The sequence below is a fragment of the Podarcis bocagei genome, assembly GCF_964188305.1.
Source record: "Podarcis bocagei genome assembly, chromosome: 7".
NCBI lineage: Eukaryota > Metazoa > Chordata > Lepidosauria > Squamata > Lacertidae > Podarcis > Podarcis bocagei.
This window is the reverse complement of record NC_138132.1, coordinates 73,287,478-73,312,508: the sequence shown is the minus strand read 5'-3', so window position 1 is coordinate 73,312,508 and position 25,031 is coordinate 73,287,478. Positions and strand designations below refer to the sequence as shown.

Genomic DNA, 25,031 nt, shown 5'->3' with positions numbered 1-25,031 from the left:
GGAGACGTGAGGAAGTCAGGAAAATAAGTTAACTAAAGAGGAGAAACCAAGAAAGAGGGATTTTTTGTCTTTTTTCTTCTTTTTCCATACGTGTTTTTTCCTATCTCTAGTTGTGTGTTTAATGTCTGTATTTTCGTATTTTATAACTTTGTATTTTTTATGCTTTTTTGCTTTTCTATCTTTTTAAACCTTTTATTGTCAAAACTTAATAAAATATTATAAAAAATAAAAATAAAATAAAGAGTAAATCTATCTTGCTTTCAGTTAGGAAATAAATGGGCCTTGGTTTTTAAGAAAATATACAGGTCATGTTTACTTATTTTTAAGGTGGTCAATGTTTAGTGTTTTTGACTGGTTTAATCAACTGTTCTTTTTTCATCTTACTGTTAATATCACATGGAGTGTAACACACACACATGGTGTGATATAAATTGAAATAATATATAGTAATATAATGTAAAATTCCCTGCATGTAGCACAACCTAACCGATTTTAAGGATTGTCTGCAAGTTACAACATGGGAGAAGAAGGAAGAATGTACAAGTGACTCTTGTTTACTTTTCACTGCATGTTGGCTCATTCCCAAACAGAAAAGAAAGTAATGTGCACATGTCCCCTCTGTAAGGCAATAGTTGGGGGCCCTGTGAACTTACGAAACGTGAGTATTGGCAATGAAAAGCAGAGTCAATTGCTCATTCTATTCTTCCACTACACTGTCACATTTGAACAAATCCCAGGACTTGCAGACTTGCTTAAGAGCAATATAGATTAAATAGGGAATATGTTGCCTTTTGTGTTGAATATATCCAAGGAAGTATCACGAAAGGCATTTATTAGCTGATTTTCCAAGGTTTAGGGTGTCTTGAGTTAATAGTTTAAAACAAAACTTAAGAAAGCGCAGATTTAACAGCACCAGAAACATCCAAATATACTAACCAGCCAAGCCAAAAGCTACTGTTTTGCTGTTTTGTTTTTAATTTACATGTTTTTATCTTGTATTTTATTCTGTGAACTGCCCTGAGATCTTATGATGAAGTGTGGTGTATAAATCTAATAAATCCAATTAAAAATTTAATTAAGTTCTCTGGTCAAGGTGAGATTTGAAGCCAATCTTGGACCACAGACAGCAACACTTCACAATAAACGAATTCCTGGCATTCAGGGTGAAGTAGCCTTCACAAAGAATACAACAAAGGGATCCTTTTTAGAAGTAATGTTATTATAATCGATAACTAAATCCAGAGACAGATATCATAAGAGCATGTTCAGAGTGCTCTAAAACTTTTCCAACTTACTTTTGATCTCAGTATAATGGAAAGTCAACTTCTACAGCCCAATATGCAACTACTGCAAGAAAAATAAACCTGAATCAGTATTTTAAATTTCAAACTGATAATCTGCAGAGACTAACTACATACAAGCTCATGGCTACCTGGTAGGCTTTTTCCCATTGACCTGCTACACTTTAAATAATTACATCTCTCAAAATATGTCAGTGTGTCTTCTCCCAGATTTAACAACAACTGTCTCTTAGTTTTATGAAGCTCCAAAGATTTAGGGTGGAAAGGGGGTAAGGATTAGCAATCTGATAAATAATCTTACAGGTCAAATTTTGTGAAACAGCAACCAAGTATTTGAAGAATTAAAAGAACAGAGATAAATTTACTGTAATCACAAAAGTTAATTATTATAGAATAATTATGCAAAACTGTTTATTTGTAGCTAACAATATTATGTGAATATTAATGTTATCTGACCCATATTTATGCGACTCAACAGTTTTTCTTGGCTTTTCTCCTGGAAGCCAGAGAAACAGGCTCAATTACAAATTTCATTTGAAATTAAAGTAAACAGGCACCACAAATGCTGCAATTACAGGGCAAAGGTTCTGAAAGGTGGTTATGGTTATATTGCAAAGCACAGAGTGCAAGCAAGGACACACAATTACTGTCAAATAATACAAGAAAGAGTCAGTTGCCCCAACAGAGATTACCAACTGCCCAGTTTGGTGCTGTCATGCAAGAGGATCTTCTCCAGGGCATTTCCCCATTTGTGAATTGTTTTCCCTGGTGAGGTTTGACTGTCATTATTAATACATTCCCATTTAATCAGGCATTTCATAGCTGAAAGAACCGTTCCTGGCAACCTTGAAATTATTAGCTGTGAGGGTATGTGATTGTTTTTGAATGTTTATTTTACATTTCAATTTTAATTGTACTGTTTGACTGCTTAGTTATCCGTTGCACCTAGACACCTTTGGGAAGAAGTGCAGGACAGGAATTTAAGAAGCAACAATAATTATAACATCTAAGAACTTAAGAAGAGCCTGCTGGATCAGCCCTGTGGCCAATATCATCCAGCACTCTGTTGTCACAGTGACCTACCAGATGCGTATAAGGCCAAAAGCAGGCTCAAGTAGCAAGGCTTTCTACTATGGTTCTGCTTGATCAACAGGTGCCATTCTTTTTCTACCTTGCTTTCTACTGTGTGTTAAAATGGGAGACTTCCCAACATGGACTACTTGGTAAACGGAACATCCAGTATTAGCAAATCACAGCAGCTGAATTGAGTGGGGAAGGTATTCTCAAGTTAGAGTCTTTCATGGTTTTCAATTAACAGCTTGCCTTTCCCATATTTCTTCATGATTTTCAGATATTACATTTCAAGTATTTACACCTTTAGAAAAGTGTAAATATATGTAATCTCCATGAGGTATTTAATTTTCACTAAAATTTCTTATGTTTGAGGGATGGGGGGTTTTTTGGCAAGGAGCTGCAGTCCGAAGGCCATAACAGTTCTCACTATGTTGTGTGGCAAGAGGGCTGGGTAAGGTGTATATTCATCTTGATTTAAAAATATATACATTCATTCATCGTATTTATACACTATCTTTCAGGCCATGGCTCTCTAAAGATGGCTTACAAACAATTTTAGTTTCCTACAAATACAGGTTAATTTTGCTTCAATTACATTGCAGAGACTTTCAGCTGGAGCTGTATCCAGGCGTAATACATTAAAGCTTTGTAATGCATACACATTCACACCTTACAAAAACATGCCAACATAATTTTTCAATTATTGAACAAAATATGATCAATATTTATCCATACAGAATATGGAGATGATGTGGGGCTACATTAGCCTGCTAGTGATAGACCTCATTACCTTTTGGAACTGCATGCCTGCATTCATTTTTTAAAAAATAAATATTTATTAAAAATTTTCCATTTTAAAAAGCCAAAAAGAAAAAACAAAAAGAAAAATTAAAAGCATATAGAGTTTACAATCCTTATTTTCTATAACATATTTCCCTGACTTCCCCGCACCTCCCCTTCTTATATTCCAATTCAAATTGTAAATTCAACAAGTTCTTATCCCCAATTTTTAACCTTTTTATACTTAATTCATTTTAAAAAACCAATTTTACCTTATAAACCTCAAAATTTTATACCTCAGTACTCATTCTTAAATCCTTTTTTCTAAAGTCAACCCAAATTCCCTTCCACGAATTCCCCACTTTTCATGCTGATAACAAAACAGAATAAAAAGAAAAAGACAAATTATAATTATACACCCTTTGGATCCCCAAACCCCACCCCTATCCCCTTTCCCGGTTTCAATCCCCAACAAATGTCCATCAGTCTTGATCTGCTATCAGCCTGGAGATCTCACATCAGAGGCCCTTAATTGTCTCTCAGTTCCTCTCTGCCGGTTTTTTTGATAGTCCTTAATATTAAACACCAGATCTCGGAGATGCTCTAACCCGATGGGAACAATGCTTCCTCCAGCCAGACCACCATACTTAAAAGTGAAGCCCAGGTCTTGTTTCTTGCTCCTTTCAAGTCCAAATGTCCCCCAAGCTCCAGCTTTCACCTTAATCAAATTTGTAATCCTTAGGTCTTCAGATCTCCACATATAGAGATCTCTCCATTCTTCAGTCTCCAATTTGGACCAGATTTTCATCATCCAATTCTTGTTTTCTTTTGTAACCATCATGTCAGGACTCTTGACTCTCCTTTGTCATCTGCAACACCACATCTCCTCCTTCCCTTTCCTCAAAAACAACATGTGTCTCTTTCTCCACACTCTCAAAGTTCTCAACTTTCTCCTCTTGTCCAGCTGCATGAACTTCCCGGATCAAATCCTTATCAAATTCAATGCACTTATTTACTGTTAAGTCCAGGGTTGCAACATTGGTAGCCAAAACATCAATTTGGCCTTGTAACTTTCCCAAGAGGAAGAAAATTCTGTCCAATTTAGCTTGAGTTTTCCCTCCTTCAGCCATTCTTGTAATGTCCCAAAACCCCCTCTAGAGGGATTTTGGTTACTTAGTATTCCTTCCAGTTCAAATTCAAAAATCAAGTTAGTTTGTATCGGTTCTTCCTTATATTCAACAAAATATAACCAAATTGTAACAAATATAACCAGCAGAGGAAGAAAACAAGGTTCGCTTTTTCCATCTTGACAGCTAGTTTGACAGCTGTCAAGCTCTTCGATATCTCTCCAACAGGCTTTCTCGCAGATCACTCCTGGGTCCGGGGGGGGGGGGGTGACACTTCAGCTCCAAAAATTAGTTCTTATCCTCCAGTAAAAATTACTTAAACTGCCAAATCGTGAAATTAATATCTTTTGCCCAATAAGAAGGAAAAAATCCTCTCGACCTTAGTTAGTTAGTCCTTGCTTTAGATTATTTATAGGACGGGGAGACGGACTTCCTGTTTACGTCTTCCCCGATCGTGCCTAATTCATGCATGCCTGCATTCATGAGCATGCACCAATTTGTAAAAAATTGACTGTGCTGAGTGCAAAACACATACGGGTAATCTAAACAACTGCATGTCGCAATAGATGACTTCACAAAAGTAAAAGGAACACCATCTTTTTTTACAAAAACCAGCCACTGTATCTAAGGATCTACTCTTTGAAGTACCATAACCAATATGAAAGAGCTTTTAAGACTGCAAGTACTTCCCTAAACAAAGAACCAGGAAGAAATACAACACTACAGAACTGCATAGAGGGATGGGTTTCATGCCACAGCAGAGCAGGTCAGCAACAAGGGGTGAAACAACAATCACCATAGAATAACAGAAAGCCAGCCACAATTGTCTATGTTAATAATAATTTTTATTTATACCCTGCCCTCCCTGGCCAAAACCAGGCTCAGAGCGGCTAACATCAAATGTATAACACATAAAGGTCATGTTGCTGACCTTTCGCACACCGTGAAGAAGCAGGTAAAACGTCTCCAGATGTGGTAAGATAATAACTTGTATTTATTTAATTGGCAATATCTAACCAGTTATTGAATGGTAACCAAATCCTAGGGACTTAGTATTCAACTATTGTTCAAATTTTGGGGCAAAACACCATTAGAACATAGGAATAGGCAACAACTTAGGTCAGGGCAACTAGAAGATTAGATTCTTAAGTCATTATGCAAATGACAGTTATTATGCTTTCTCCCTCAGATACACATAAGCACAGGCATCATAAAATGGAGAAGGGAAAAACTAACGGAGCTTATACTATTGATTGATTTATCTGGCAATGCTAATGTTATTGCTATATATGAGATGACTACCTCATTAGGTACTTTTCAATACAAAGGAGTTAAATACTTGAAATTATTTTATTTCAGCCACTTTTTAAAAAAAAAATGTGTATCAGGTGTTAGACAACACAATGGAAATATGAACATAGTTCCCCTGAAAATATAATTATGGATTGGCTTTTTATTTCTTTTTTTAAGAGAGAGACAAAAGCTCCTCTTTTACTGGCTGCTTAAACACAAGCAAAGTTAATAATGTGGGTCAGTTAAACATGTTCCTCCTACTTTCTGGGTAACAAGGGAGACAACTGGAATAAAGAGCAATACCTTGTTACAGAATTAAGATTCGTCCTGGAAACTGTCATCTTTGCACTTCTCTACGAGTTCATGGTTTCAGCTTTGTCATATCTTTTTCTGGAGACAGAAGATTGAAGGATTTGGAGATGGTACTTACACCAGCAGCCATCTGCACAGCTGGCTGTTATCCAGATTACAGTGTAGCCTGGTTTACCAGATCAAACTGTGGGTATTGCAATGCTTCCACATTCCCATTTACTTTGTTTTCCCCTCTCTCTCTCTCTCTCTCTTTTTTTAGTACTCTCCAACCCAATGTTATTGTACTAGTTTCTTGATGCTGCTTGTTTTAAATTCCTCTTACCCACTTTAGGCTCAGTTGTTAGAAAAAAATATTGTTGCTGTTGTTAAAAATACAAATAAAGGTCAGTTCTTACAACGGTTCTTACAAGACAATTGGGAGAGGTCTATCAGTGACAGGACAGAAGCAATGAGCTAGCTTCCTTCTGAAGAACCAGTGTGGTGTAGTGAGTGTTGTACCAGGACGTGGGAGAACAAGGCTCAAATCTCTGCTCACCCATGAAAATCACTGGGTCACCTTGGGCCAGTCATAGTCTCTCAGCCTAGCATACCTCATAGGTATGCCACCCTGAGCTCCTTGAAAGTGGGATATAAATGCAACCAAAAAAAAATATTAGACACAGCAGCAACATCTATAGGACAAGCAAATGCATGTAGAACGTCAAGACAAATCCACCTTCAGTTATTTGGTTTACTTTGGTCAACCAAACCCAACTAGAAAAATAGGGATTATCAGCATTTACACAACACTTTCAAGTGGTCAAAGCTCATCAAATAATAGAAGCCAGTATTATTATACCCATATCATTCTTAAGGCAGAGAAAGAATGAATGCATGAACCCTAAAGGCCATGAAGTGAGTCTATGGCACAGGCAAGATTTGAAACAGGAACTCCCTCCTTGTGGTGTTTCATTCCCTCTTCATACAAAACATGTTTGTCTTTCTTTTTCGCATTCCTTCTCAGAATTTCACTTTTTTTCATCCATGCTTTTAAATACATAGCATGGCATTCATACAGTGCAATTTCACCCCAACAAGAGTTTGTACACAAGGTGGCATTTGACTGGTTGATAGATGAAGCAAATTTTGCAGTATTACCCGACCATGCCACCCAGGCATGACATGCCACACTGTCTGCTATGTGTCATTAGGTTGGTGATGAGACTCCCCCTCACCCATCTCACTTGTAAAAATGACATTGCCAAAGATGGGGAAAGAATTGTAAAAATGGTGTTGCCAAAGATGGGAAAAGAAGCAGTGAAGAAATAGGATACATTTTGGAGGAATAAATTAATTATTTGCTTGGTAAAGGTACTGCTTCAGAATGCAAATTTCTGTATGAAAATTGGGGAAATCCCTACTTTTAAATAATACAATGACTTGTTTCCCTGAAGAAAGCTCTCTCAAGGTACAAAATAGAATAAGCAAAGTTCTAATTTAAAAGTGCCTGCAGCACTTGAAATCCCAAGAAGCTGTTCTGGTTCTCCAGAGCTAGGCCTGTATTTTTAACATTGCTCTTAAAAGAATATGTTTTCTCTAAATATGGAAGTTGGTGTGGCGACATAAGAGCTATTTTCTCATTTTCCATGATTCCAAAGCAAGTTAAAAGAAATGAAGGGCATATATACACACTGTATCTGTATCTATAAATATCCCATCTGTCAGTGACTCTATCGGGAACAGAGTAGGAACCTAATGTGTCGGGTTCCTCTGTTTGTGGCCACCACTAATACTTTATTCCTGACACTCTCCCCACCTGTTTCTTCTCCATTCTGCCTCAACCAGTTCCTGGTTACTATTTTTGCTATGACTACCGCCTTGTATTTACTTAGTGCCAAGTGTTCTAGGTACTTTATAGAACAAAACTGTAACACAAGACACAGTTAAAAGAGTTTCAGTCTATTAACACAGACAGAATAGGAAACCAATGGCCTAATAGCAAGAACAGGGCAAGTGAAGCAATAAGAAGAACATAGGAGAAATCCTGCTGGATGAGACCAAAGGCCTATCTATCAAGTCTAGCATCCTGTTTCCTACAGCGGTCAACTAAATTCCTATGGGAAGCACTCTCCTCATCATATTCCCATTGTTCAAAGACATACTGCTTTGCCTCTGATCCTAGAGGCAGCATATAGCCATCAAATACATCCTCCAGAAATTAATCTCATTCTTTTTAAAAACATCTTAGTTGGAATCTATCACACAATTTGTGGTAGCAAATGCCATAGGTTTAACTGTGTGCTGTGTGAAGCCTCTTCTTTTGCCTATCTTAAATCTCCCAACATCTAGCTTCATTGGATGACCCGGTTCCAGTATTATGAGGAAGAAGAACCTCTATCTACTTTTTCCACATCATGCATAGCTTTATAAGCCTCTGTCATGTTCCCCCTTACTCAAAAAAGCCCCAAACGGTGTAACCTGTCCTCAAAGGACAACCACTTCAGTTCCTACCAGGCCAAACACAGCTCATCAGTGATATGATACACGATGCTGGGTGACTTTCCCCCATGAGTTACACAAATGCTTGTTTGGATTTCTAGCCAGTCATTATTTGTGGTTGCCACCAATCCCCTCTCCATGTAGCCTGGTATGCAGAATGCTTGGGAGACAGGCGGGATCTTCTCTCATCTGTGCAGGATACCATGTGTGCTGTTTATTAAGAGCTCACACTTGGTTAGTAAACTTGTGGAAGTCCATACAGAAATCAGAGTTACTTGCTTCTACACCTAAATGACAGAGGCTATCCTAAGTGTTCATTAGCCCACATTAAATGACCATTTGAACAAGTCCTGAGATTGTTGAAGCATTGACATGAACTTTGTACTGAAACATAATGATTTCCCCAGATTAGGTCTAGCAATATAGAAAGGGGAATACAGAAACCACAGCTTACAGAAACCACAGTTGAAGCTGAAGTCTCCATAATGTTATTTATAGGATCCATCAGTGACAGGGATGAACACAAAGTCTTCTTTGGAAGCGCTGGCAGAGAACAGCATTAAAAGCTGCTAAGAGGGTGGGGGATGGGATACAGTAATGCATGTATCTTAATAATAAGAACGTGAACAAGTACGTAGTAGCAGCAAAACTCTAGGTCACAGTTGACCTGTTCGACCCCGATTACCCCCCCCCAAAAAAAAGCTCAACAACTTTGGGCAATCCAATGGGTAGGTCACTGCTGCCAGTTTACGGTGGGAGTAGATCACAGTCTTTTGGAAGTTGGAAGTGCCTGCTCTAGGTTTTCCTTCCAGGGTGTATGAAGTGTAACATTGTAAGGCAAGGTGGGGTACCTGTGGCTCTCCAGATATTGCTGGCCTACAGTTCACATCGTCTAACTACTGATCATACTGTCCGAGGCAGATGGGAGAGTCTATTAACATCTGAAGAGACAGAGGTTCAACATCCCTGCAGTAACTTGCACACACAACTGGTCCAAAAATATGGCCACCGATGCTGATCATGAATTGTATCCAACTAAATTCTACTCAGGGTAAAGCAACTGAAAGCAACAAGCCTATGTTAGTTATGTCATGATTAATTATTTCAATGGCTTAACTCTGAGTAGGACAGGCACTGGACATAATCCTATATGTGACCACTCTTCCAATGCTTAGCATAGAGAGACAGACACCTTTCCAGAATCTCTGCATTTCAATGAACTCACAGAGAGTCACTTGAGCTGGGAGCATCAGTTTTCCTTTGCCAAGTCTTTCACAAAACTTAAGAGAACTTGGGAGATGATCTCTTGCTGCTTTTGTCAATCTTCAAACCATAGTACAAAGTGAGAGGCAAAACCCCTACCCTGCTGTGAATACTTATAAGGAGGGTCAACAATGGCCACAAACCATGGCAGGATAGCAAGCAAAGGCAGAATTTGTGGTCCTCACCACTGACAATGGAAGGCCAAGATCCTTGAGTGCACACTGACAAGAGAAAATCCTGAACTGTGTTCACTATAACTGCTGCATTACAGCCATGTAACTTTGAAGACCTCTACTGCCCTTCTCTAGTTTAATCTGTGAATCTCAAATATGCTTGACAGGATGCTATTACGTTAAAAGAATTTCTAAACACAGTGATGCCAATGAAGGTAAAAAAATATGTATCAGGTTTCTATGTCATCTCTCAGCCCAGAAGGGCACAGCATATGGAATTTAAAGAGCAAAATATGTCCTAATTCCACATATGTAATAGTGTTAAGACATGCTTGGAAACAACAATTTGCCTGGTCACCTGCCGGAACTAAGAATGTGCCACACAAAGTAGCTTAACAAAAGCTGGCTCTTCCAGACCTAAAGCAAAACCTTTTTTAAAATTCACCCAGGCTTTTCTGAGGTTTAATTTACTACAAACTTATTTCGTTATAAATGTTTGTTAAAACCTGTAAATCACTTTAGGAGGCTGTACACTTGAAAAGCTGTATTTATTGTTTTAGTTACTAACTAAACTCATTAGAAAGCTAATAGAAAATGTCCTCTGGATGTCATACCGGGGGTGAGGATAAAACATCCAAATGTTTCAAATAAATAAATATTCCAACTGCTGACAGCAGTCAAGTGAAGAAGAACATTCCAAAGAGAGGCTGGACCAAAGGGAGAACATCTCACAGTAAATTGTTATACCTAGGATTATTAAGATCTTCCTTAGTAGGAATGTGACAACACAACAATACATTTCATGTTCAATACATGTTAATTGCCATTTCAAAGTAAGTTCATTGATATTTATGAGGTTCAACATCTCTTCACTTATGGAGTATTCTCCATATTCTCCTCTAGAAAAATATGTCTGGTCTCAATAGCTTTTACCTTCACTTTGCAACTAAATACTAATAAAAGCGAAGGCATTTTCTGAAGAGTTATTATAGAACTATGGGGATTTTTTTTCAACCTACAGAATGGTTGTCTTTGCACAAAGAAGTACTTTTTAATTCCTTTGCTTTTTCTGATCATGTTGAAAGGCCCTGCTGCGTACATTCCAGTTCTCCAAATTACTAGTTTGTGCCAAGTGTTCCAACATGAACGATTTGATGAAGCAGCTGCAAGTTAGAAGGGCACCATGGGTATTAACATGTAGGCGAGAACTCCAAATGCCCAATTTTGATTCAGATTTCACTTGCAAGCAAAATCCAGTTGAAAAAGATTTTATTCATTTATCTTATCTAAGCTAGTTAGAGGTAATAAAACTTGCAAAACACCAGTCATCCTCCACAGTGACCAAATTTGAACGCCACAGTTAAGCTAAACTATGCCTTCCTCAGATTGTGCAAACATGCAAGCTCCCAGAGAGGAACTTAACATAATTTTGCTCCTCCCCCATCATCCTTTTCACTTCTGCACCACACTGAGCTAAGCCAGGTTTGAGCTAGCATGCTGTGGTTTAGCTCTCATTTCACTAACCGTGACCTATAGCCAAAGTTGATTCTTGGCTATAACATGGATAGTGAGAAAAGAGCTTAACTATCTCAGGGAAGGATGGATCAAAGTTGTAATGGCGAAGCCAGCAACCCAAGGTAAGTAAGAGCAGCTTGAAAATGAAGGAGAAATAGTCCAAACTACTGATCTAGATGAACATTTGGGCTTGCACAGCACTCCCTATATTGGGTACATGAAGCAGGCTTCCTTTTCAGCCTCTCTCACAGGTTAAGTCAGGGGTCAGCAATGTGCGGCCCATGGGCCGGATGCAGCCCACGAAGACCTTTTTACCGGCCCACGAGCCACCCCTGAACTGAGCCACCCGCTCGGCGAGTCCCCCACATGCTGTGCTAAAGCAGCGCAGCAACTCAACGAGCAGCACCGGAACTCGCATCTGCGCACGCGCAGATACCGGAAATCACGTCTAGGTATGTCCAGACACCGAAAATCGCTTCTGCACAGGCATGATTTTCAGCATCTGGGCATGCGCAGAAGCGCTTTCCAGCATCGCGCTGTGCCACTCTGGCCCACAGACAATCTCTGTGGTAGTGATCCAGCCCATGGCCGGTAATCCTTGCCGATCCCTGGGTTAAGTGAACCCCCTTTTGGCAAGTGAGAGAATGTACATTTAAAGGCAGCTTGCTGCACATGCCTTCATAGAAAGATGTGAGTTTGAAACGTTAAGTGTCATTTTGGAGAAGAGACGAATATATAGCAGCTCTGCACCCATTAAGAAGGCACAGAAAACTCCACAGTGCCTTCTGTAGCTACAGCTATTGCTGCAGACAGAAAGCAGATAGGGCAAAGGTTAGTCGCGCCAACCACCACTCTCTACATAAAATATTTGCCTTCTGTTATATTATCTATTGTGTTAAAAATAGAAACTACAGATCAAGAAAGACAAGTCCAACAAGCAGATCGCTAATACTTTAATTTCAAGATTTTGTACACAGCATGAGTGCAACTCAGTTACCTAAACCAACGCTGGATGAAGTACTTGTCCCTGTGTCAAGCATTCCACACAGTGCGTGCCACTCTTCACTTGAAACTAGAAACAGACAGCTAGATAAAATATATCCAGTCTTGCTAACCCCCCACACCCACATGTCACAGTGTAAAAGACGCAGACAGGCCTGTGCTTTTCTGCACTTTTCAGAATACAGTGGTACCTCGAGTTACATACGCTTCAGGTTACATACGCTTCAGGTTACAGACTCTGCTAACCCAGAAATAGTACCTCGGGTTAAGTACTTTGCTTCAGGATGAGAACAGAAAGTGTGCTCCAGTGGCGTGGCGGCAGCAGGAGGCCCCATTAGCTAAAGTGGTGCTTCAGGTTAAGAACAGTTTCAGGTTAAGAACGGACCTCTGGAACGAAGTAAGTACTTAACCCGAGGTACCACTGTATCAAAAAGAGATATGACATATCAAAACAGTACCTGCAAAAGCCACTTAAGCAGGTATGTTTGTCAATGCATGCTGCACTGGAACACACACTTGTGATGTGTCACATAAGCATACAGTCATATCTTGGGTTGAAATAGCTTCGGGATAAGTATTTTTGGGTTGCGCACTGTGGCGACCAGGAAGTAATTGAGTGCGTTACCTCTGGGTTTTCCCGCCCGCACATGTGCAGACGGTCAAAACGGCATCACACACATGTGCGGAAGCAGCGAATCACGACCTGCGGGCGTGGGTTGCGTTCGCTTCTGGATGCAAACGGGGCTCCGGAATGGATCCCATTCGCATCCAGAGGTACCACTGTACTGTGAACATGAGCTAAACTGCCACCAGTCTAAAAATGTGGAACATCTTCTTGGCATCCTGAAAAATTGCCACATTAAGATAGTTTCATTATTTCACTGAGACCAATGAGGAACAGCAGCCATTTTGAAAGAGGACAGTTAATGGGAACCCCAAGTGTGTGTACAGTGCAATTTTACAACTGCTGAACAGAAAGCATGTTGAACTGAGGAACACTGAACAAATATATTAAAGCTAGTCATAAAGTTCATTGCACTAAAAACTGAATGTAATTAGAAGGCTGTTCGAATGTCTCATGGTGCTAATGTTAGTACATAGAATAACGGAATTGTAGAGTTGGAAGGGAATCCTCTGAGACCCATCTGGTCCAACCCCCTGCAACGCAGGAATACAGTGGTGCCTCGCAAGACGAAATTAATTCGTTCCGCAAGTTTTTTCTTCTTGCGAGTTTTTCGTCTTGCGATGCACGGTTTCCCATAGGAATGCATTGAAAATCAATTAATGCGTTCCTAGGGAAACCGACTTCAGACCAGGTCCGGGGACAGTCTGTCCCCCGACCTCTTCTGAAGGCTGGGGGGGGGGACAAGGGCTTTTCTTCCCACCCCCAGCATTTTAAAATCGCCCCGGGACAGCGGAGGACTTCTCCGCTGTCGGGGCGATTTAAAAGCCCCTGGGAAGGCAGGCAGGGGGGACAAAGACTTTTGCCCCCCGCCAGCCTTCAGAAGAGGTCCTGGACCTCTTCTGAAGGCTGGCGGGGGCGAAAGTCTTTGCTCCCCCCGCCTGCCTTCAAAAGCTGTCCGGCCAAGGCTTCGCGGACCTCTCCGCCAGCAGCGGCAGCGCTGCCGCTGCTGGCGGAGACTTGCCGGCATGCCGAAGCCTGCGGATCTCTCCTGCCTTCAAAAGCCGTCCGGGATAGCGGGAAGCGCTTCCCTGCTATCCCGGACTGCTTTTAAAATGCTGGCGCTGGGGAGCAAAGCCTTTCGGGCCCCGCCAGCCTTCCTGGACCTCTTCTGAAGGCCGGAGGGGGGGGGAAAGGCTTTGCTCCCCACCGCTAGCATTTAAAAGAGGTCCCCGGAGATTTCCCTATGGGCTTTCGTCTTGTGAAGCAAGCCCATAGGGAAATTCGTTTTGCGAAGCGCCTCCAAAACGGAAAACCCTTTCGTCTAGCGGGTTTTCCATCTTGCGAGGCGTTCGTCTTGCGGGGTACCACTGTATGCAGGTGGCCCATATAGGGATCAAACAGGCGATGCAGCCTTGGCAATATCTGCACCACACTCTAACCAACTGAACTAACTGGTGATGGTGTTGTTACTTAGACCAGTGTTTCCCAACCGGTGTTCCGCGGCACACTAGTGTGCCGCGAGACGTTGCCTGGTGTGCCGCGGGAAAAATTAAAAAATTCGAAAGATAGCTTCATAACCGGAGAGGCGGCCTTCAGGCGAGTTTTAATTTTAATTTTCCTTCTCCCACTTAATGCCCCACGCTCGCCCGAGCAGCTTGCAGTCCTCGGTAACCACGGCGACCCAAGGGAGGGGAGGGAACAGGGAAGTCGAGGGCGGCAGCGAGCCGCGATGACGTCAGTGGGCCGCGCCGCCTCGCCCTGGCACGGTGTGAGAGCCCCGGCTAGTGGCGCGAGCTTCGGAATAAGTGGGATCCGCGTGCGCGAGACCGAGATCGCGGGTAAGGAGCTCAGCCCTGGGCAGGAGGAAGCGGGGCCGCACGTGCGGGCCACATCCCCACAGAGAGCGAGCCTCCCCCGGCCCACCACTCCGGGCAGGTCCACTCGCATGAGGGGGCGGCGATGGCGACGGCCGGCAGCTTGCCTGCAATGCCATCCCTCAAGCAGGCGAGGAGCCCGGAGGCTACCAGATGCGAGTCCTCTTTCCCACCCTGCTCGGGAGTCCAGAGCACTTGGTCGCATTCAGGATCTAGAGTGGGGAAGCGGGGCTTGTGTCTGGGCTGGACACATTGGGCTGCCTGTGCCGCTCGACCTGCGGGGAGAAATCAGGGTGGGAGTCACGACTGTGAGGCAGGGCTGCCAAGTGTGGCAGAAGAGGACACGGCCGTCGCACCTGTCCTTAGGTAGGAGCTTCCTCCGTGTCGACCTGCTGCCCTAAAGTCTTGGCTTTTTTCTTGGCTTTTTGGCGGTTGGCACAGAAGGAAGGCAAGGGGGAGGGGAAAAAATGGAAACTTACACTTCCGTGCGTCCCTCCCGGCGTGACGCTGCGCGCTGACGTCACGGGGCTGTAATGGTGGTGTGCCTCGAGATTTTTTTTCATGAAACAAGTGTGCCTTTGCCCAAAAAAGGTTGGGAAACACTGACTTAGACAAATGTTCTTTCTCCCAGCCCATCACTAGTAGAAAAACTCATTACACCTGCTCAGAAAGTATAGTTGTTACCCATGAAAGGTTAAGATGTCACATTCCCAGATAATAAGCATACAGTATTGACACAGCCACCTAGTTAGGCAATTTATCATAGACTATAACTCTTACCGTTAACAGTAGTTGTGGCTCAACTGATCTCTTGATATATTTGGGATACAGGGGAGAAGAGATGAGCAAACAAGGTTGCACAGCAAAGGAATTAAACCTGTGCAAGGAATGGGTGGTATAAATGTTTTCTCTAAGTATTGTTACTAACACTGCCTGAAAACGTGTGGATTTTGAGTCTTAAGAAAATGTTAGGTAATTCTGTTGTAAGTTGTGGGCAGGAACTTAAATAGTCTACCTTGCTTTCTCACTCATAGTAAGTTGGCAGCAGATCAAATGAATATTATGCAAACCTCAAAGTTAGGTGAACTCACTCAGGTGAGGTGTAGGAATATGATTTAGAAGCAAAAGTTCTCAAATACTCAAACTCAGTATTCACATGACATTACATTTGGTCACGCAATCAATGTTGATGCTTCACCCATATAAGGTGATAGTTGCTACAGACACACTGCAACCTGTTGCATAAATGCTGTAGGAAGGCAGCTGGGGACTGCAACAAGCCCTGCCTCTGTTGAGATCATGCTGCACCAAGGCTTGTCCCTTAGGGAACTCCCCAGCTGCACAGGCTGGGAAGAAGCACCAGCTGCACAAAACACAACTGGTTTTAAGTGACTTATATGCTGGCTTTGCCCAAAATTTCAGACCCAGTTTTACCACTTTCCCAAACATTCTTGCATAAGGTACAGTTATATGAATACAATACAGAAGGATAAAGGACAAATGTTAAATGTACATTAAAAATATTTTCTTGAGTACAAAGTTCTCTTAATGACTCAAGTCTCAGGAGCTTCCCTTGTCAACAACATACAACCCTCCAGCGAGCAAAGTTACCAATTAAATCAGAATGCTGAGTCCTGTTTACCACTGACAGAGAGAAAAATAAGTTAAAAACAAGTCAAAACACTTTATGCAGGTGATGTACAAGCTTTCATTTCTAACTAGGTATTCTGCTTTTAACTTTTCTCTCTTTTACAGAGGTCAAGTTTTTAATGCCGTATTTATATTCTGCTTTCCCATCTAGATAGGGAAATCAAAGTGGATTCCTTTTAGAAGATATCTGAAGGCAGCCCTGTATCAGGAAGTTTTAAATGTTTGACATTTTATTATGTTTTTATATTTTGCTGTAAGCTGCCCAGGTGGCACGTGGGTTATAAATAAAATAAAATAAAATGTATTGTTATTATCAATAACAATAATTCCCCTTCACCAGGTAGCAGTAAAATCCGTCTTTTAGGAAAAGGCACCTTCTCACCCCTTGCCTTTTCCTGGAAGACCTATTGCAGTCGTTAAGAGTCGTCAACAGGCTCATCTCAGCTATCTGCCAATCTCACATTCCCACCACCCTTCTGAGTTATACCCCTCCCCACCTTCTCACTATATAGAAGGATCTGGCAACTTCTGTTTCAGTGTATCTGAAGAAGTGTGCATGCACATGAAAGCTCATACCAAGAACTAACTTAGTTGGTCTTTAAGGTGCTACTGGAAGGATTTTTTTTATTTTGACTATGGCAGACCAACACGGCTACCTACCTGTAACAAGAATAGACAGAGACATTTCAGTGGGGTGATGTGTACTGGGGAAGGGCAGTAAAACCATGACAGCATTTGCCTGAGCTCTTTAGTCAAGGCTGTGGGTTAGCACTGTTAAGTCAAGTGTACAGAAGCTAGAATTTGAATGGTGGCTAGTCTGAAGTAATAGTTCTCTCTCTGAATGAAGCCATTTTTATAGTACATTGACAGTGCTTAAAGGGCTACACATATTAGCTTAGTACAGTGGTGCCCCGCAAGACGAACGCCTCGCAAGACGGAAAACCCACTAGACGAAAGGGTTTTCCGTTTTGGAGGCGCTTCGCAAAACGAATTTCCCTATGGGCTTGCTTCGCAAGACAGCCCATAGGGAAATCTCTGGGACAGCGGGGAAGCGCAGCGCGTCTTCCCCACTGTCCTCGGACCTCCTCCCGCCGCCCGGCATCGGAACGAAGCTCTGATGCCGGGCGGGGGGGGGGGAACGCCTCCTCCCGCCTTCGGAACAAAGCTCCGATGCCAGGCGGCGGGGCGGGAACGCCTTCTCCCGCCGCCCGGCATCGGAACGAAGCTCCGATGCCGGGCGGCGGGGCAGGAACGCCTTCTCCCGCCGCCCGGCATTGGAACGAAGCTCCGATGCCGGACGGGGGGGGGAACGCCTCCTCCCGCCGCCCGGCATTGGAACGAAGCTCCGATGCCGGGCGGCGGCGGGGGGGGGGGAACGCCTTCTCCCGCCGCCCGGCATCGGAACGAAGCTCCGATGCCGGGCGGGGGGGGGAACGCCTCCTCCCGCCGCCCGGCATCGGAACGAAGCTCCGATGCCGGGCGGCGGGGGCGGGGACACCTTCTCCCGCCGCCCAGCTTCGGATGGGTTTCCTGAAGACTTGGGGTGGGAGGAGGGTTTTCCTTCCCACCGCCAACATTCAGAGTGCTGTTCTGAATGTTGGCGGTGGGGAGGAAAAACCCTCCTCCCACGCAAGCCCCGGGAACAGAGGGAAAGCGCTGCGCGCCTTCCCCTCTGTTCCCGTACCTGTCCTGAAGGCTTGCGGTGGGGAGAAAAGCCCTTCTCCGCACCGCCAGCCTGGCAAGCGGTTTCTCTAGGAACGCATTAATTGATTTTCAATGCATTCCTATGGGAAACCGTGCTTCGCAAGACGAAAAACTCGCAAGAAGAAAAAACTTGCGGAACGAATTAATTTCGTCTTGCGAGGCACCACTGTAATCCTATAAGGGAGGCCAATATTATCACCTAATATGTTGGTGGAGAGGGGCTGAGAGACAGCAACTTGCTTTAAGCCACATAGTCAGTTTACAGCTGGGGTGAAATCTGAATTTGGGACCTCCTAGTTGATAGGAACTACAGCACATCAACTTTTAGTATTTTTCTAAAGAAAATGTTGCTGTTATTACCGTACAATTTCTATAAAATTGTGGTCTGTCAACTGTTGCACCTGTCTCATATTTAGCTTGTTTATGATATACAAATAATTTTACTGGCTAGTATACAGCATAGCAACATTACACCTAGTTTGGTAAGCAGAGAATTGGGTGGGAGACAGAAGAGAAAGCAGAGAAGAGGGATGAAATAGTATTACTTTGAACACAAAGAGATGACTAAGCATTTGATTAACACAAACTTCAAGCCTTCACTAACCCATTTATTGTTGCAAAAAATTCCGCCCCCCCCCCACCCGCAAACACTGTTGCAGGGTAATCAGCTTTTTTTAAGAGCCAGAGGAAGGAAGCCTGCATGAAATAAAAAGAAATGCTTGTGATTAGTAATGAAAGCTGGAAAGGAATCCGAACAGAAAGGAAGCCACACCCTAAAGCTGCACACAAATTCAGACCACATCCAAGTTCTGTTTGTTAACTCACAGAAACCAGCACATGATGCAGTTCAGATTTTCTTTGCATTTCTAAACAAATTTTCAGAAAGGGATTACAATTACAGCTTTTAGAAAGCAAACAACAGTTATCAACATCTTGAGCTCAGACACGCAATATCAAATATATAATGCATAGAGAAACAAGAAAATATGCTAGAAAAAATTACTTAGTGCAAGGACTTCTGTCTTGCATAGCCTGTTGTTGTTTTTTAATATCCATGTTAAATTTTCAAAACAAAAAGAACACATTCAGGAGGATCTCAACAGTTAAAGCAGAAATGACCTGCATTTAACAATCCCAAGTACACATTTTTCCTTAAGAATGTATTAAGTGCCTACATGGAGCACACCAAGCTGCATCTGACCCAGAATTTGACAACAGAGATCCCAGTGATCAGCAGGCACTAGATGGGTCCTCTGGAAAACAAACATCAGTCCACTGGAAGATCACATTCTACGCCTGCCCTTGCAGAACTCTTGAAAAGAAACAATTTATTAGAAAAAGGTAAAAATTCCAATCTTGCCCTTTTGCCTCAGGCACTTGACTGTGAGATTTACAAAATACTATAAGCAAAACTCCACAGGCCCTTGCCCCAAAGAACTTGCAATCTAAATTTCCTCCAGGAGAAGAGAGGCAAGGCTGACAAGAGACAAGAGGCTTAGTGGTGCTAGTCAGTTGGCCACTTAGAAAGACTAAAATAAAGGCTTCTTTCACAGGTTTGTTACCAGGATGGAATTCACAGCTGCTGTAAGGGCAAGATTTAATTTAATAGTAGCAGTAGTAGTGATGACTTATTAGTTGCTTGTTATGCAAGGTCTCCAAATCACTTCCTACATATTTTAAAACACAGGCTTGTTACCTAATGCTATACCCAGACAAGACACACTGAAATTGATGTCATTTTTTTCAATGAGTCTACTCTGAGTAGAGCTTAGTTTGCTACAAACCATTAAAAATACGTAAAAATACATTATCGTATCAACAAATTCACACAAAAGCACATGCAATCCATAAACACACACCACAAAACAACTGACCCACTCCCAGCTTAACAGCTTTGGCAGCACATTAAGATCAAAACAACACCATCACACTCTATCAAAGCCTTGGGAAAAAGCAAAGTTGTTGTTGTTGTTTAGTCATTTAGTGTGTCAGACTTTTCGTGACCCCATGGACCAGAGCACACACACTTACAACAAGTAAACTAGACTTGCAAATAGCCATTTGCCTGGTCACTTGTGGTGTTTAAGCATCTGTTCACATACATCTCAAGATCAGACAATAAAAATATGTGTTAAGATAAGTCTCTCTCTATTTCCTGGAAGGGAGGAAAAAAAAGCACATTCCAGGTCTGCCCCAGAATACAGCCTTGTATAAAAAACAACAACCACAGAAAGCTACACAATGGGTTCACTCTTCCTGCCTGCCTGGACATGCCTGGTTTAAACTATAGATGCAAAGGTGTAAAGACGATGCAACCTTGTGCATAGCTCTAGCCATCCTCTCTGTGCTTCTGGCAGAGAGAAGATGCAGAAGCTGGAAGCTGCCTGTACATGCTGAAGTATTTCAGAGCTAGGAAACATGGTGGAGCACGGAGGTGTCTGGCCGCTGCCTCATCTCATCAGTGTCAGAGACACAGCCAGAGGGAGAAAGATGGCAAAGTGCTCTGGTGACAATTAGCCCAAAGGGGGTAAGGTTGGGTAGCTCCCTCCAACTTTAACTTCTAAGCTCTGGAGTTGGAGGGAGGGAGTAGAAGGAGCACCAAGTGCTTCTTGAGTGAAGCACTCATGCCACATTTTCTGTGTCTGGAAAAACATGCATGGGAGGATAGAGCAGAAAAGCAAGACAGTGCAAGGAGATTTGGTTTCTATAGTATCCTTACTGCAAAGCTAGTGAAAAGGCTTCCTTCCCACTCTCTGGGCAGAGGTTCACTATAACCACAAAAAACCTGTGCTACATCAAGATCTTTATGGTTAAGGCTAGGTATGATGTTTCCTCTCCCCCAGATAAATGCATTTCATACTAAAGAAACCAAATCTGTGAATCCCAAATTATATAAACATATACATGACATTCAACTAAATAATTTACCAATCTCCATCCTACCCTAAAAGATTCATGCAGGAAAGAGCATATTTAAAATAAAAAAAATCACAGAATTTCAATTATATTGACCAGGAAAAGCTTATTACAGGGCAAGGGTGAAACACGTGCAATGAAAATGGAATGGAGAAGAAGGAATTAGGATGATGACAAAGGAAATGGAGCTATTCCAACTTTAGACTTCTCCCTTTGGTATTCAAGTTTCCCGACTAATGGCTGAAAAGAGAGAGAAGTCTGTGTTTTTCTAATCGAAGCAGATTCTCGGGAATATGAATTCTGTACCAGATAGAGTCCTAGCACTGCATGTGCAGGCACAAAACATACAATTATCTATTTTTAGCAGCTCTGCAGGACAACAAAATGGCCTGGTTTACACATCACTTTAAACCACAGTTAGCTTCACTATGGCTTAAAGGTAAATATACAACATGCTGGTACATGTGCGCTAGGAACTACTACACCATGTTTGGTTTATCTCTATCCAAACAAACCACAATCTAGAATCAAGGTTTGTTCTTTCCTTACTGCTTGCGGTTTTAGGAAGCGAAGCCAAAAACGAATCCTGGTTCGGATGTAACACTAAGCCAAACCAGTGTTAGAAACTAAGCTAATTGACAAATGACTCCTTAAATCTGGGTAACAATCAACACAATGGAATGTCTAGGTGCCGCCGCCACCCCGAGTTTGTTGCTGTCGTTGTTAATTTCATTTCTATACCACTTTATATTTTAAAGAAAAAAACTTAAAGATAAGAATACATTAAAACAACAAATAAAACAATCTAGCATAAAACAAATTCAAGCTTCAAGAAAATATTTCAGAATCTTCTCTAAGTGACATTTTGCTTTCCCCATATTTATTTACCTACTTTATTTATATAGCTGCCCCACAGCAAATGTACTCTAGGAAGCCAGTGTGCTATAGTGGTTAGTGTCAGACTTGGGACCTGGGAGAGATCAGGGTTCAAATCCCCACTCAGTCATGAAGCTCACTGGGTAGCCTTGGGCCAGTCACAGCCTCTTAAACTACCTCATAAGGTTGTTAAGGAGGGGGGTTGAACTATGTACTCCTTGATAAAAAAGGTGGGGTATAAATGCAATAAATAAGCTCTTTTGCTTACCTGTTTAAGAAAGCTGATGGGGCCAGCCAGATGGAGATGTCAGTCGCCAACCTGGCATCCAGAGATCTCCATGTGGTCGCAACTGGACCCACATCAGTAGCAAAATGCACCTGGTGCATTTCAAACACTGAGCCAAACCATAGCTTAGCTCATGGCAGGACCAAGTGGAGCAAAGCAGCTACCGCTGTACTCCATGCACCCATAGTTAAGCTTAACTGTGGATTAAAGTAACATGTGATCCAGCCCAATGTCACACACATATGACACTAATTATCAAGCTCTTGCTCTCTACTCTGCATGTTTCAGGATTAAACATCCACAGTCATTTCACTTTGCTGTTTCCTTAAGGCACACTTAAAAGAAGCATTTCTATTAATGATTATGTCGGTTAAGGTTTATAAACATAGCTTTTGTATTTTTTTATTTCATTTTATAATGTATATAAAACACAGAACAATTATAACAGGTGAAAATTAAAAGATAAAAAACCAATGAAATAGGCACATATAATGAGTACAGTTGCACATGGATTAAAACAATAAAGTCCAAGTTAAGACTTTCGTTATCAGATTATCAAGTATAGTTCCATATTTGCCAGGTTTGTGACAAGGGTTGTCTTGAAAATGAGGGTTCTGCTGTATATGTTATAAAATAATGCCAAATCACATAAAAAGTGCCTGGAGATTTTAGTCTTGTCAAAATCTCAAACTGTGCATAATTTTCTCCATTATAGCTCTATTCCAGAGGGAATAGTACCAAGCATCCAACATAAGATTTTGGGCTGTTTTAAGGTTTAGAAATGCTAACTTACAAACGGTTGTGCTCACAATGGATCAGGATTCGATCTAGGAAATTGCTGCTACTGGAAAACATGTGCTCTCCACCCACAAGGACAAAATGATGTGCACTCAATGCCTTCAGAAGGAGCATTTTCATTGCAACAATGAACTGCAGCCCACTAATAAGTGTAAAATAGTCCAGATCTTCATAAGTACTGTAGCCTAATTATAGTTTCATCAATTATATGTTGCTGGCTATATTATGATATAATGTTGGGGGAAGGGAGTGACAGGGGATAATGGGTATGTTTTGTAATTTTGAAAAAAGAAACAGTTCAAACAGGAAAAACGGTAGGCTGTCATGAATGCTCTTTAAATAGAGGCAGTGAAGGCCTCCAACTTGGATGGCTTTAACAGAGGATTAGACAAATTCATGGAAGGCCATCAATGGTTGCTAGTCGCTACAGGTTTTACTCTCCACAGCATGAGGCAGTTTGTCTCTGAATATCAATTGCTGAGAATCACAGGTGGGTAAAGCACTGCTGTGCTGAGGTCCTGCTTTTGGACTTCCCATAAGCATCTGCTCAGCCACTGGGAGAACAGGATACTAGACTAGATGGGCCACTGGCATCAGAACATAAATAACACCTGGATTATAATTATCCCCTCTTCCCTGGGATTAGCAGAGTGCAGAAAATTGCGTACTGCCACGTTTAGACGATTGTCTTGAAACATTCTATGTTCTATATACAACCACAGTAGATATGGGGGGGGGGAGATTTGGAAGTGAGAGCTGGGCACGAAGAGTTTAAAGCTGACTTTTAAACTGAGGATGTCATTTTAAGGTATATTGAGCTCAGTTTTGAGGCTATAATTTCCTGCACAAAAATGTATTTTTGTATGCCCCCACAGTACATATTTAAAAATCAAAGGAGCATTGCAAAACGTTCAGGGAAGTTAACAATCCAACTTATAAATTATTTCCAATACATATAAACCCAGGGTTGATGAATGAGGTCAGTTCACTTTAAAATGCAGACTGAACTAATTTATCCACCATCCCTATGCAGAACATGCAAACACAAAAGAACACAGGAACAAAGGACACAATTTGAGGCAACAGTTAAACTGTAGAGGGGAGATCTTTCATACAGCTGCTGTGTCTGAAAATTCTGACATGTTTATTTACCAGCTGTCTTATGTGAGGAGCCTCTATTTAACTTAATAGAGGCTATTACAACATGTTAAGAGGTGGCATACTTTAACTTTGAATCCTGTAAGGGCAGATTGCATTATAGATACATCATAATTAACCTGACATTTTAAGAGATTAGGCTAGTATACTATCCCAATTAGCATGTTAACTAAACCACAGTTTAGCATTACATAGAGGAGCCTCCTTGATTCTAATCAAAGTGGAGCTGAGCTCACATGGGCAGAACTTCTGCCAAGTTTAGTTTCACTTTCAAAGAATCTTAAATTAGCATTGTGCATGAATTGATGGTCTTAGTTACAACAACCATGGTTAGCCAAAATTAATTTGTCCAAGGGACAATAAAAAGCCAAACTAACTTTTCTTAGCACAGTGCAACATACACAGCCCACAGTATACAATTTGGAACAATGCCTAATCAATCTGAATATGACAAGCATCTGTAACTGGAAACTAGCAGGGGTCTCTTCATGCAACATCATATCACTTTGATAATATGATGAGTCCACTTGTAATTCCTGCTACACCCATTAAGAGAATGATTGATAACTCTGAACATTTTATGTAAGTGTTCTCAGTGATTGTGCAAGGAATATGGGTAGAAGTACAAAAAAATTATTCAGTTTTCCAACACCATTTGAGATTACAAATTTTAAAAAAGCAAAATCCAGCATAGCTTTATAAGCCATGGTTTGAAGATTCAGCAAGCGCTTTTGTTAAAAACAACGATGACCAGTTAACACCTTCAAATGCAAATAAACTTGGCAGAATTCTTCTCAGTCCCAGCCAATCAGGAGGAGAAGGTATC

At 41.8% G+C, this 25,031-nt stretch overlaps 1 protein-coding gene across 10 annotated transcripts in view; it reads right to left on the bottom strand.

Moving 5' to 3' along the window:
• GNB1 (G protein subunit beta 1) overlaps positions 1-25,031 on the bottom strand; it is a 75,473-nt gene that overhangs the window by 31,352 nt on the left and 19,090 nt on the right. For 2 of the 10 annotated variants that reach the window (XM_081201660.1, XM_081201662.1), the window contains exon 2: positions 1,296-1,347. The exons of the other annotated variants lie outside the window; for them this stretch is intronic. The gene's annotated coding sequence lies outside the window, so the exon portion shown is untranslated. The remainder of the gene's footprint in view (positions 1-1,295; positions 1,348-25,031) is intronic. 10 annotated transcript variants of the gene reach the window in all.